Source organism: Moschus berezovskii, chromosome 9 (genome assembly GCF_049115385.1).
Source record: "Moschus berezovskii isolate FMDL1 chromosome 9, NW_MosBer_1.0, whole genome shotgun sequence".
Classification (NCBI taxonomy): domain Eukaryota; kingdom Metazoa; phylum Chordata; class Mammalia; order Artiodactyla; family Moschidae; genus Moschus; species Moschus berezovskii.
Genome location: NC_142468.1, coordinates 91,269,994 through 91,282,150, shown reverse-complemented (window position 1 = coordinate 91,282,150; position 12,157 = coordinate 91,269,994). Strand labels below are relative to the sequence as shown.

The 12,157-nt window shown below is 46.2% G+C and overlaps 1 pseudogene; it reads left to right on the top strand.

Annotated features, from left to right (window-relative positions):
- Positions 1-1,116: 1,116 nt before the first annotated feature.
- Positions 1,117-2,158, top strand: LOC129563439 (E3 ubiquitin-protein ligase RNF113A-like; annotated as a pseudogene).
- The last annotated feature ends 9,999 nt before the right edge of the window (positions 2,159-12,157 follow it).

The following is a 12,157-nucleotide window of genomic DNA, read 5'->3' as shown; positions in this document are numbered from 1 at the left end:
AACATTTTCACTCTCCTCTTTCTCTTTCATCAAGAGGCTCTTTAGTTCTTCTTTGCTTTCTTCCATAAAGGTGGTGTCATCTGCATATCTGAGGTTGTTGATATTTCTCCCAGCAATCTTGATTCCAGCTTGTGTCTCATCCAGACCAGTGTTTCTCATGATATACTCTGCATATAAGTTAAATAAGCAGGGTGACAATATACAGCCTTTGACATACTCCTTTCTCTATTTGGAACCAGTCTGTTGTTTCAAATAGGGTCTGGTAAGACCTTTCTATTGTTGATCCTAATCCTGTTAATTTAAGATGCATATTGTGGGAGTGGGTCTGGTAAAAGTATGTGAGGCCTTGCTAAGACTAGTGAGGGGTGCACTCTCCGCCCCCTTCTGATCTCTGTGTCAGAAGCATTCTCTGTCCTTTTCACTGTAATAAAACTTCTGCTACACCATAGCCCTGAGTGGTCAAGCCTGGTCCCTGATCCTGAAGCTAAATTTTCTTCTTCGGAGATCATGAATCTGACCCCGTTCACTGTAAGCTATCAAAATCTTACAAGTGAACCTAATTCGTAAAACACACTCAGAGACTTAGAAAGCAAATCTATAGTTACCAAAGTTAACCAAAGGGGAAAGATAAATTGGGAGACCGGGACTGACATACACATACCACAATATTTAAAATAGATAACCCAAACAAACACTAAAACAAAATAGATAACCTCCAAGGACCTACCCTATAGCACAGAGAACTCTGCTCAGTATTCTGTAAAAACCTAAATGGGAAAAGAATTTGAAAAAGAATAGATACATGTATATGTATTACTGAATCACTTTGCATACACCTGAAACTAACATGATATTAATTATCAATTATACTCTATCCAAACACCCCTGAAGAAGGACAGCCCCCTTCCCAGGCTGATTTAAGGGGATTGATTGAATCAAAGGCAGTCACGTGATTTAAGGTTTTTTTTTTTTTTTTTTAAGGTTGGTCAGGCGACTAAGAACACCTGTCCCCGCAGATTTTGCATGAATTCACAGTGGAGCACTCGACAGTGTAGCGATGAGCAGGCCTGCGCCACCCAGCAGACCACAGCCATTTTGGAGCTCCAGACTCTAAAAATGGCAGAGCAACTTTCCCCAGGAAAGAGGACAGACCAGTTGTGAAAAAGACCTTTCTTTTCAAAAAGCCTGGGCAAAAAGTGGCTGCAGGCTGCAGGAAACGCCCCATCTGCAACCAAGAGTCCGGAGAGAACAGCTGCAGTGACAAAGGGAACTGTGGCTCGCCTGGAAAAGTAGCAAGGTCCCCACAACCCCATGATACAGAAGGCCCGTGGCAGTGGTACACAGAGGTGGCATATGGTGACTGGAGCAGCGAGGAGGAGGAGAACGAGCCCACGTGTCTGGGTGTGGTCTGTAAGTCCACTCGCTCGGGGAAACCCATAGAGCCAGAGAATGTGAGGGCCACTGCTGTCCACGCTAGACGCAGAGGAGCTGAAGCCCAAGCCATCTTTGAGCACAGCCGGAAGATCCAGGAGGCGCTGAGGGGCAAGGAAGATGATCTATTGGGTGATTTGATCTAATAATCATTAGAGCTAATAAGATCTAATAATCAATCATTGTCAGAAATACATGAAGCCCAAGGATATGTCTATGGGCACTGCTTCCTCCGGAATGGTGAGGAAGGGCCCCATCCGAGCTCCCCAGCATCTCCATGTGCTGGGATTACCAGCTCGACATTTCTAAGGACTATGAGGAGATTGGTTTTTGCGGCTTCACAGACCGCTGCAAATTCCTCCATGACCTCTCAGATCACAAGCAAGGGTGGCAGATCGCACACGAACTTGATGAGCGTCCCTGTGGCGTCTAAGAGGACGAAAACTACGAAGTGGGAAGTGACCAGGAGGAAACACCATTCAAGTGTTTCCTCTGTCGCCAGACCTTCCAAAACCCAGTGCAGGCATTATTTCTGTGAGCTCTGTGCGCTGCAGCTTTTTCACACCACCCCTTGCTGCTATGTCTGTGACCAGCAGACCAATGGTGTCTAGAGAAAGAATTGATCACTAAACTGGAGAAACACTGAGCTGCAGAAGCGGGTGGTGCTTCTGATTTCCCGGAAGACCCCATAAGAGTCCAATTCCCATTACTTAAAATTTCCCATTAGTCTCAAATCTCAAATGTTTTATTATTTTGGAAATGTTAAAAAAAAAAAAAAAAAAAGAAGACGATGACCCATTGACTTAATGGGGTACAGGAGAATTAAGAAGACAGAATGACTTAATGGGTATCTGGAGAGATAAGAGGGCAGATGAATTTAATGGAGGTCAGGAAACCTAAGGGGTTTGATTGGTAAAATGGATGCCAGGAGGTTTAAGAAGGATGATTGATTTAGTAGGGGTCAGGATATTTAATGGAGCTGATTTAATCAATGGGAGTCACATGTTTTAGGGGCTGGTTTAATATGTAGGTGTCACATGACACAAGCATGTTGATCAAATCAGTGAGGGTTACCTGTTTATGGGGACTGCTTTAACAATGGGAGCTGTGGACCTAGCAGCTGATTGAATCAGCCCAAGGGGACAGCACCTATATAAAAACTGTGTATATGTGTCCACAAAGGCACTTTGTGTATACAAAATATATACACGGTTGTGTATGTACTATGTGTTCAGAAAGGCATTTTGGGTACACAATGCATATACACAACAGTGTGCCAGAAGGGGTGCACATGGGGAGCCCAAACCCACTCCCACAGGCGACAGCACCCTCTCTAAGCTCTCATCATTATTTCTTGTATTTCTGTTTTTTGCTACTACAAACAAGGAAGTAATATTATTGCTGCCTAACACATCACCCCAAAATTTTGTGACTTAAAACTATAATAAATATTTAACATGGCTCACAGGTTTTGCCAGACAGGAATTTTGGAGCTGCTTGGCTGGATGGCTTCTGGCTTTGTGTTTTTCATTGGGTTGCAGTCAGAATGTTGGCTGGGGCTACAATCCCTGAGGTTTGACTGTGCTGGAGGGTTCACTCCCTCCAGGGCTGGCAAGTGGGTGATGTCTGATGGTGCCATGCCATGGTAAGGTACTTAGCATCTTGTGTCTGACTCTTTATGACACTATGGACTGTAGCCTGACAGTCTCCTCTGTCCATGGGATTCTTCAGGCAAGAATACTGGAGTGGGTTGCTGGCTGTCTGATGGTGGAGAGCCCTAATTCCTAGCTCCGTCAGTGGCCCTCTCCACGAGGCTGATTGAGGGTCCTCACAGCATGGCGGCAGGTTTCCCCCAGAGTGAGTTATTCAAGAGAGAACAGAAGCAGCAATGCGTTTTAAGACCTAGCCTCATAAGTCACACTTTGTCATCTCTGCGTCATTCTGTTCATTAGAAGTCAGTCACCGAGTCCAGCCATTTTGAAGGGAGGAGTGTCAAAGAGTTTGCAAACTTGTTTGAAAGCCATCAGTACTACCCTTTTATATAATCTTTATGTACTTGTGTGAACACATCCTTACAATAGATTTTCTGAATTAGAATTTCTGGATCAAGTGACATGTTCACTTTTAATTTTGATAATTCCTCTATGTGTCTAAAGCTGCCCAACAAATATTTGCTCTGTTATTCGTTTTAGCAATGAATCTCCCAAGTTTTATCTAGGCACAGCTTGAGAAGGTGTTTCCCACACTCCCTTGCTACAGACAAGGGAGACAGGTAACTAACTTCTGGCCAGTGGGATGTATTGTGTTAGATTTCTGAGTCATGCTTTTAAAAGTAGCCATTGGCCTACTTCCTCTTTCCCCATTGAGAATGCTGTTTGGAGAGCAGATGTGGTGGTGGTGGGAACCAGCTTCCACCAGCTGATGAAGACAGTGCCTTTGAGGATGGTGGAACAATGTATAGAAAGAATCTGGGCCTCTAGATAACCTCAAGGAGCCAAGCTACCCTTCTTCGCAGGACATCCTGCCAGCTTAGATTTTTGTATGAAAGAAAAATAAAACTTCTATTTTAAGCCACTCTTGTTTACTGATGATTTGCCTTCTAAAGAGGCTTCACCCACAGCATCTGCATATCCATTCCCCCATCCTTGCCCACACACAATATTCTCAAGCTTTAAAAATTTACCACTCTGCTGGACTCCCCCTTCACTTACAACTTCATCATCCCCCTCCTTTGCAGCTGAACCAAGTGCTAGGAATAAGAGGAGGGATGCTGACCAGAAAGCCTACCACAGTCAGGTTAATAGAAAACACAAAGGTAAAATGTTGCTGTCGAGCAAAGGAAACTATAAGCAAGGTGAGAATACAGCCCTCAGAATGGGAGAAAATAATAGCAAATGAAACAACTGACAAAGGATTAATTTCCAAAATATACAAGCAGATCATACAACTCAATACTGAAAAACAAATAACCCAACCAAAAAGTGGGAAAAAGGCCTAAACAGATATTTCCCCCAAAGAAGACACACAGATGGCCAACAAACACATGAAAAGATGCTCAACATCGCTCATTATTAGAGAAATGCAAATCAAAACTACAATGAGATATCACCTCACACCAGTCAGAATGGCCATCATCAAAAAGTCTACAGACAATAAATGCTGGAGACGGTGTGGAGAAAAGGACATGCTCTTGCACTGTTGGTGGGAATATAAATTGATGTAGCCACTATGGAAGAAGGTATGGAGATTCCTTAAAAAACTAGGAATAAAACCACCATATGACCCAGCAACCCCACTCCTAGGCATATACCCTGAGGAGACCAAAATTGAAAAAAGCACATGTATCCCATTATTCACTGCAGCACTATTTACAATAGCTAGAACATGGACGCAATCTAGATGCCCATCAACAGATGAACGGATAAAGAAGCTGGGGTACATACACACAATGGAATATTGCTGCTGCTAAGTCACTTCAGTCGTGTCCGACTCTGTGTGACCCCATAGACAGAAGCCCACCAGGCTCCCCTGTCCCTGGGATTCTCCAGGCAAGAACACTGGGGTGGGTTGCCATTTCCTTCTCCACAATGGAATATTACTCAGCCATAAAAAGGAACGCCTTTGAGTCAGTTCTAATGAGGTGGATGAACTGAGAACCTATTACACAGAGTGAAGTGAGTCAGAAAGAGAAAAATAAATACCGTATTCTAACGCATATATACAGAATCTATAAAAGTGGCTCTGAAGAATTTATTTTCAGGGCAGCAATGGAGAAACAGACATGGAAAACGGACTTATGGACATGGGAGAGGGGAGGAGAGGTGAGATGTGTGGAGAGAGTGACATGGAAACTTACATCACCGTATGTAAAACAGATGCCAACGGGAATTTGCTGTACTGCTCAGGAAACTCAAACAGGGGCTCTGTATCAACCTGGAGGGGTGGGATGGGAAGGGAGATGGGAGGGAGGTTCAAAAGGGAGGGGACATATGTATGCCTATGGCTGATTCACGTTGAGGTTTGACAGAAAACAACAAAATTCTGTAAAGCAATTATCCTTCAATTAAAAAAAATAAATTAAAAAAAATGTTGCTGTCAAGAAAGGTCCTCTTACAACTCTAAAGTACATGTCCATCACCGAAAGAGCCTCTGCAGAGAAGCTGTGCCTGCCCTCAGAGGCTTGACAGCTGAACTGGGGACAGCAAATATCTGAAAAGAGACAACCATCAGGGCAAAGTGGAAGGGTCTGGCTGTCCAGTTATCGGGGCTGAGCCAGGCACCTGGAGGAGGGAGCAAAGATGGAGGACATTAGCCTCCCCAAGGCATGGTTCACGAGTTTCTCATGCTACTCTGGCCAGAAGCGGGGCGGAGGGAGTGGCTCACCTGGGAGAAAGCTACGGCAGATGGCCAACGGCACGGGTGCTGGTGTTAGAGTGCCCACATGGCATTCCATCTCCACCACACTTCACTCTACGGACAGATGATGCTCTGAGTGCCTCCTGAGAGCCGGACACTGTGGGCAGTGCTGAGAGTCCCGTGAGAAAAGCTTCCCTTTGGGGCGCTAAGATGGACAAGTCAAGGCTAGGCCACCATTTCCTCACCTGCAGAGAGGGACATCTGCTGGGAAGACTGAATGGAATAACACGTGTATGGGATGGTGCCCACGGCCCGAAGTGGCAAAGGCTCAGTACAGGCAGCTGCAATGATTAAGAAGAGCCATGAAATATCATGATATCACTTATATGCAGAATCTAAAAAAAGGATACAAATGAACGTATTCACAAAACAGAAATAGATTCACAAACAAAAAACGAATTTATTTATGGGAAAGCAGGGGGAGGGATAAATTAGGAGTTTGGGATTAATATATACACACTATTATATATGAAATACTTAACCAACAAGGACCTATTATATAGCACAGAGAACTATACTCAATGTTTTGGAATGACCGATTCATGGGGTTGCAAAGAGTCGGACACGACTGAGTGACTGAACTGAACTGATAGGGAAAACAATATGTGTGTGTGTATCTGAATCGCCTTGCGTACACCTGAAGATAACACAATGTTGTAAAACAACTAGAACCCCCAAATTTCCTCTCTGTGCCCTTTTGTTCCCTCACTGGTGACTCCTTCAAACATTGGGTTAATGCCCATCCCTGCCTAGGGAAAAAACCCCACAAAATCCTGCTTTTGTAAGAGCGTTCTCCTCTCCTTGAGAAACAGCTGATGTAGTTTTACGCCCTGATTCTGTTTCATTAACGCTTTAGTGGGGGACATGCTGCGTATGATTAAACTAGAGGAATGAAAGTCTAATTGCGAAATTTTAGGCATCAGACAAGCTAACTGCGGACACCTGGCCCAGCTGGAGGTGCCGCACTGATGCTATTGAAACCATAACTTTTAGGCACTGGCCCAGCCTCTTCTCCTCCCCTCCCCGCCCCTCCTGTCTCTTCTGTCCTCCTCCTCTCCTCTGTCTCCTGTCTTTTTCTTGCCTAAACAGCCATCCAAATCCCTGATGACTCAGTGTGATCGCATTTCCACAGGCAGGTGCACATCTTGTTTAGTCACATTACAAATAAATCACTTGGCCACACACAGTCAATGCACCAATCTGTTCTTTTCCTCTGCTCTTCAGGAACAGACTTCTCAAAAAGCACAAGATGGTTGGATGAAGTGTGAGCGAGGAAAGGAGTAAGGTGGAGTGGGCAGAGCCCTCTGAGCTGGCCATCCAACTTCCCTTCTAATCAGAGAGTGAATCAGTTACGTCTGCAATTATGTCAATAGCTCAGCATCGTGACTGCCGCCTGGATCCCATGATGGCGAGCTGTGGAAGAAATAGGTTTGGAGTGGAGAGGTGGCGCTTGTGTTTACTGGAAACCTATCATGTGCTAGGTCCTGTGTTTACTGGATACCTACTTTGTGCCAGGCCCTATGCTTGCTTTTGCATCTGTTCTCTCCCATGGCAGGGATCAGGATCCTGACTGGGGGACCCTGGCCAGTTTCAACTTTCAGGGTCTTGTTTCTGTAGACTAGAAACCTTATACCATTCTCTAATGATTCTGTTTGGTATGATGGAAGGGTCTTGGGGTTGGAGAGACCTAGCTCCACCACTGTGAGCAGATGACCTAACACCTCTGAGTCTCAGTTTCTTCATCTCTAAGTGGGTATGAAGATCGGATCAGATGAAATAACACATGTAAGACATCTCATAAATAGGCAGCTAAAAATGATGGTGTTTGGGGTCACGGAGAGTCGGACACGACTGAGCGACTGAACTGAACTGAACTGAACTGAATCTCTCCTTCCGGAGAAGGCAATGGCAAGTCACTCCAGTACTCTTGCCTAGAAAATCCCATGGATGGAGGAGCCTGGTAGGCTGCAGTCCGTGGGGTCGCTAAGGGTCGGACACGACTGAGCGACTTCACTTTCACTTTTCACTTTCACACATTGGAGAAGGAAATGGCAACCCACTCCAGTGTTCTTGCCTGGAGAATCCCAGGGACGGGGGAGCCTGGTGGGCTTCCGTCTATGGGGTCGCACAGAGTCGGACACGACTGAAGTGACTTAGCAGCAGCAGCAGACAAAGATAATCATGATGGCGTTATCACTCACCTGGAGCCAGAAATCTTGGAATGTGAAGTCAAGTGGGCCTTAGAGAGCATCACTATGAACAAAGCTAGTGGAGGTGATGGAATTCCAATTGAGCTATTTCAAATCCTGAAAGATGATGCTGTGAAAGTGCTGCGCTCAATATGCCAGCAAATTTGGAAAACTCAGCAGTGGCCACAGGACTGGAAAAGGTCAGTCTTCATTCCAATCCCAAAGAAAGGCAATGCCAAAGAATGCTCAAACTACTGCACAATTGCACTCATCTCACACGCTAGTAAAGTCATGCTCAAAATTCTCCAAGCCAGGCTTCAGCAATATGTGAACCGTGAACTTCCAGATGTTCAAGAAGGTTTTAGAAAAGGCAGAGGCACCAGAGATCAAATTGCCAACATGCGCTGGATCATGGAGAAAGCAAGAGAGTTCCAGAAAAGCATCTATTTCTGCTTCATTGACTATGCCAAAGCCTTTGACTGTGTGGATCACAATAAACTGTGGAACATTCTGAAAGAGATGGGAATACCAGACCACCTGACCTGCCTCTTGAGAAACCTGTATGCAGGTCAGGAAGCAACGGTTAGAACTGTACATGGAACAACAGACTGGTTCCAAATAGGAAAAGGAGTGTGTCAAGGTTGTATATTGTCACCTTGCTTATTTAACTTATATGCAGAGTACATCATGAGGAACGCTGGGCTGGAAGAAGCACAAGCTGGAATCAAGATTACCGGGAGAAATATCAGTAACCTCAGATATGCAGACGACACTACCTTTATGGCAGAAATTGAAGAGGAACTAAAAAGCCTCTTGATGAAAGTGAAAGAGGAGAGTGAAAAGGTTGGCTTGAAGCTCAACATTCAGAAAACGAAGATCATGGCATCTGGTCCCATCACTTCATGGGAAATAGATGGGGAAACAGTGGAAGCAGTATCAGACTTGTTTTTTGGGGCTCCAAAATCACTGTGGATGCTGATTGCAGCCATGAAATTAAAAGACGCTTACTCCTTGGAAGGAAAGTTATGACCAACCTAGATAGCATATTAGAAAGCAGAGACATTACTTTGCCAACCAAGGTCCGTCTAGTCAAGGCTATGGTTTTTCCAGTGGTCATGTATGGATGTGAGAGTTGGACTGTGAAGAAAGCTGAGTGCCGAAGAATTGATGCTTTTGAACTGTGGTGCTGGAGAAGACTCTTGAGTCCCTTGGACTTCAAGGAGATCCAACCAGTCCATTCTAAAGGAGATCAATCCTGGGTGTTCATTGGAAGGACTGATGCTGAAGCTGAAACTCCAATACTTTGGCCACCTCATGCGAAGAGTTGACTCACTGGAAAAGAGTCTGATGCTAGGAGGGATTGGGGGCGGGAGGAGAAGGGGACGACAGAGAATAAGATGGCTGGATGGCATCACTGACTCAATGGATGTGAGTTTGAGTGAACTCCGGGAGTTGGTGATGGACAGGGAGGCCTGGCGTGCTGTGGTTCATGGGGTCGCAAAGAGTCAGACACAATTGAGCGACTGAACTGAACTGAACTGAACTGATGGCTATGTCATTCTTTTAAAGGTTGTTCCCTGCCCTCTTCCCTCCTGTTTCAGCTGGATGTAAAAATAATGGGGCTATTACAAAGTGAGGCTTTAGGTCTGCAGTGGGGACCTCAGAAAAGCTGGTCATTTCATGATCTTTACTTCCTCCGTACCATTTGGTAGAAATAATACTACTCACTTCCCTGCTGACTTACAAGCACTTGTGATTGTGTAGCCTCCTGGGGGAAGTTCCCTTCAGCACCCATTGGGAGGGGTGCCAGAGTATGTGTAGGATCTGTTTGCAGAGGGACTTTTTAAGTCCCCACCAAAGATAGCTTGTGGGGTGGGGGTGGGGAATTGAGGTTGTCAGGCCCTTTGTGTACTGAGAAGAAAGGTTTAAAAGGCTGGAAGCTAGCTTCAGCAGAGGTAACTGGTTGGTAATTAGCAGGTTAATGATTCACATCAGGGATAATGCAAGGCTGAAGCCAGGGGGCAGGAAATGACTTGAAAGTCTCCCTCTCTCTGCTCCCCACCCCCTAGTGTTTGGTGGAGCTTTCAGGCCTCTTACCTAGGAAGGGCTGGGTCCTATTTGTCTCCTTAGCTCTGGGAGTCAGGGCCAGGCCAGAAACTGATGGGTGGCGCCAAAAAAATACTGACTTGTAAAAACTAATGAGCAACTTTGCCCTTCCCTTGAGGAACAAGAAGGGGTATAAGTGCAAGTTGAAGGAGATAGAAGGGCAAGTGATCCCCACTCCATGCAGAGGAAGGCTGAGGGCCAGGGGCATCTTTTTTCAAACTTTTAGGATGCCACCTGAGCTTGTGGGTCCACCAAGCCTACTCCACTTAGAATCTTAGCATACGCAGATTTTTACAGATACTGAATCAGTTAGGAATATGTTTAGTTGTAAGTAACACAACTCCCCTGATAGCTCAGTTGGTAAAGAATCTGCCTGCAATGCAGGAGACCCTAGTTTGATTCCTGGGTCAGGAAGATCTGCTGCAGAAGGGATAGGTTACCCACTCCAGTATTCTTGGGCTTCCATTGTGGCTCAGCTGGTAAAGAATCCACCTGCAATGCGGGAGACCTGGGTTCCATCCTTGGGTTGGGAAGATCCCCTGGAGAAGGAAACAGCTACCCACTCCAGTATTCTGGCCTGGAGAATTCCATGGACTGTATAGTCTATGGGGTCTGACACAACCGAGAGCCTTTAACTTTCACTTCTAGCACAACTCCTAACAGTGGTCTAAATAAGAAAGACATTCCCTCAATCCACAGCGAACTACTGAGAGGCGACTTCATGCCTGGCAGTATTCTGGGAGCGGGGACAGAGCAGAGTAAAGAAACTTCCTGTCCTAGAACAAGGAGGCACGCCCTGGTGCAAGCAGAGGCTTCACACGGCCTGAAGTGCCCGGGCCTTTCTGCCTTTGCCCTCCGTGCACCCTCTGTACTGGCTTCCGCCTCCTAGGATCACTTGGGATGTCCGGGAATCTCAACCAGACAGGAAGCACACGAGAGAGGTGGCACCAGCCTCTCCGGTTCCTTTTATCAGGAAAAAGAAAACGTACCCAGAGTCCCCAGCGGATTCTCACCATCACTGCGGAGAAGGGGCAGGGGGCTGCCTCAGCGTTCTCAGGAATAATTAATCTGGTCATTAGTTATCACCTGGGGTTGTCCAGCACAAAGTCAGGGGTCAGCTTGCAGAGGAGAAGAGGGAAGGATTTTGGGATCAGGTTATCTTGCTCCTTAACTGTTCACAGGGTGTGGCCCTGACAAAGAGACAACTATCCTATTGCAAACCTTAAGTAAATAGCAAAGCAGTTAAAAACACTGGAGGGACTTCCCTGGTGGTCCAGTGGTTAAGACTGCCTTCCAATGCAGGGGGTGTGTGTTCCATCCCTGGTCGGAGAACTAAGGTCCCACATGCTGTGGGGTGCAGCCAAAAAAATTTTTTAATGTTAAAAAAAATGACATTTTTTCTTTAATACAACCCAAGATGGGGCAAAAAGTCTTTATGTATTCTGCTTACTAAGCTCTTTTCCAAGGGCTCTGTAGGAAATGCGAGGGTGGTGGAGAAAGGATCCAGTCTCGGGGAGCTCTCAGGCTAGCTGGAAATGACACACACAGCTGAAACCACCTGGGACCATAAGAGTGAAAAGGCTTTGGTAGGATCTGAACGCACGGTATCGAATAGAGGCACAAGTAAAGGCCGTCATGGTCCAAGGTTTGCTCACCGCCTGCCCTGCGCACACCCCCTGGGGAACATGTCACAGCTCCTAACCCTGTGATCCTATAAGTGCCAGGCCCCTCCCCAACCCCAGCCATGGCTGATGGGATCAGACGTGGACCCTGAGCCCAAGGCAGCCAATCCATACCCGGCAGGAAGGACGTGAGCTGGGCCACTCAGGTGCTGTCTTGAGAATCTGAAGAGACACAGAGACTGCCGCTCAGGGTGAAAGGTCCTGATACCTCATGGTTAGAGAGACATGTCAGGAGACCACACAGATCCTCAAGAAGGAAAGGGCAAGGATTTCCCTGGCAGTCCAGTGGTTAGGACTCTGTGTTCCCACTGCAGGTTTGATCCCTGGTCAGGG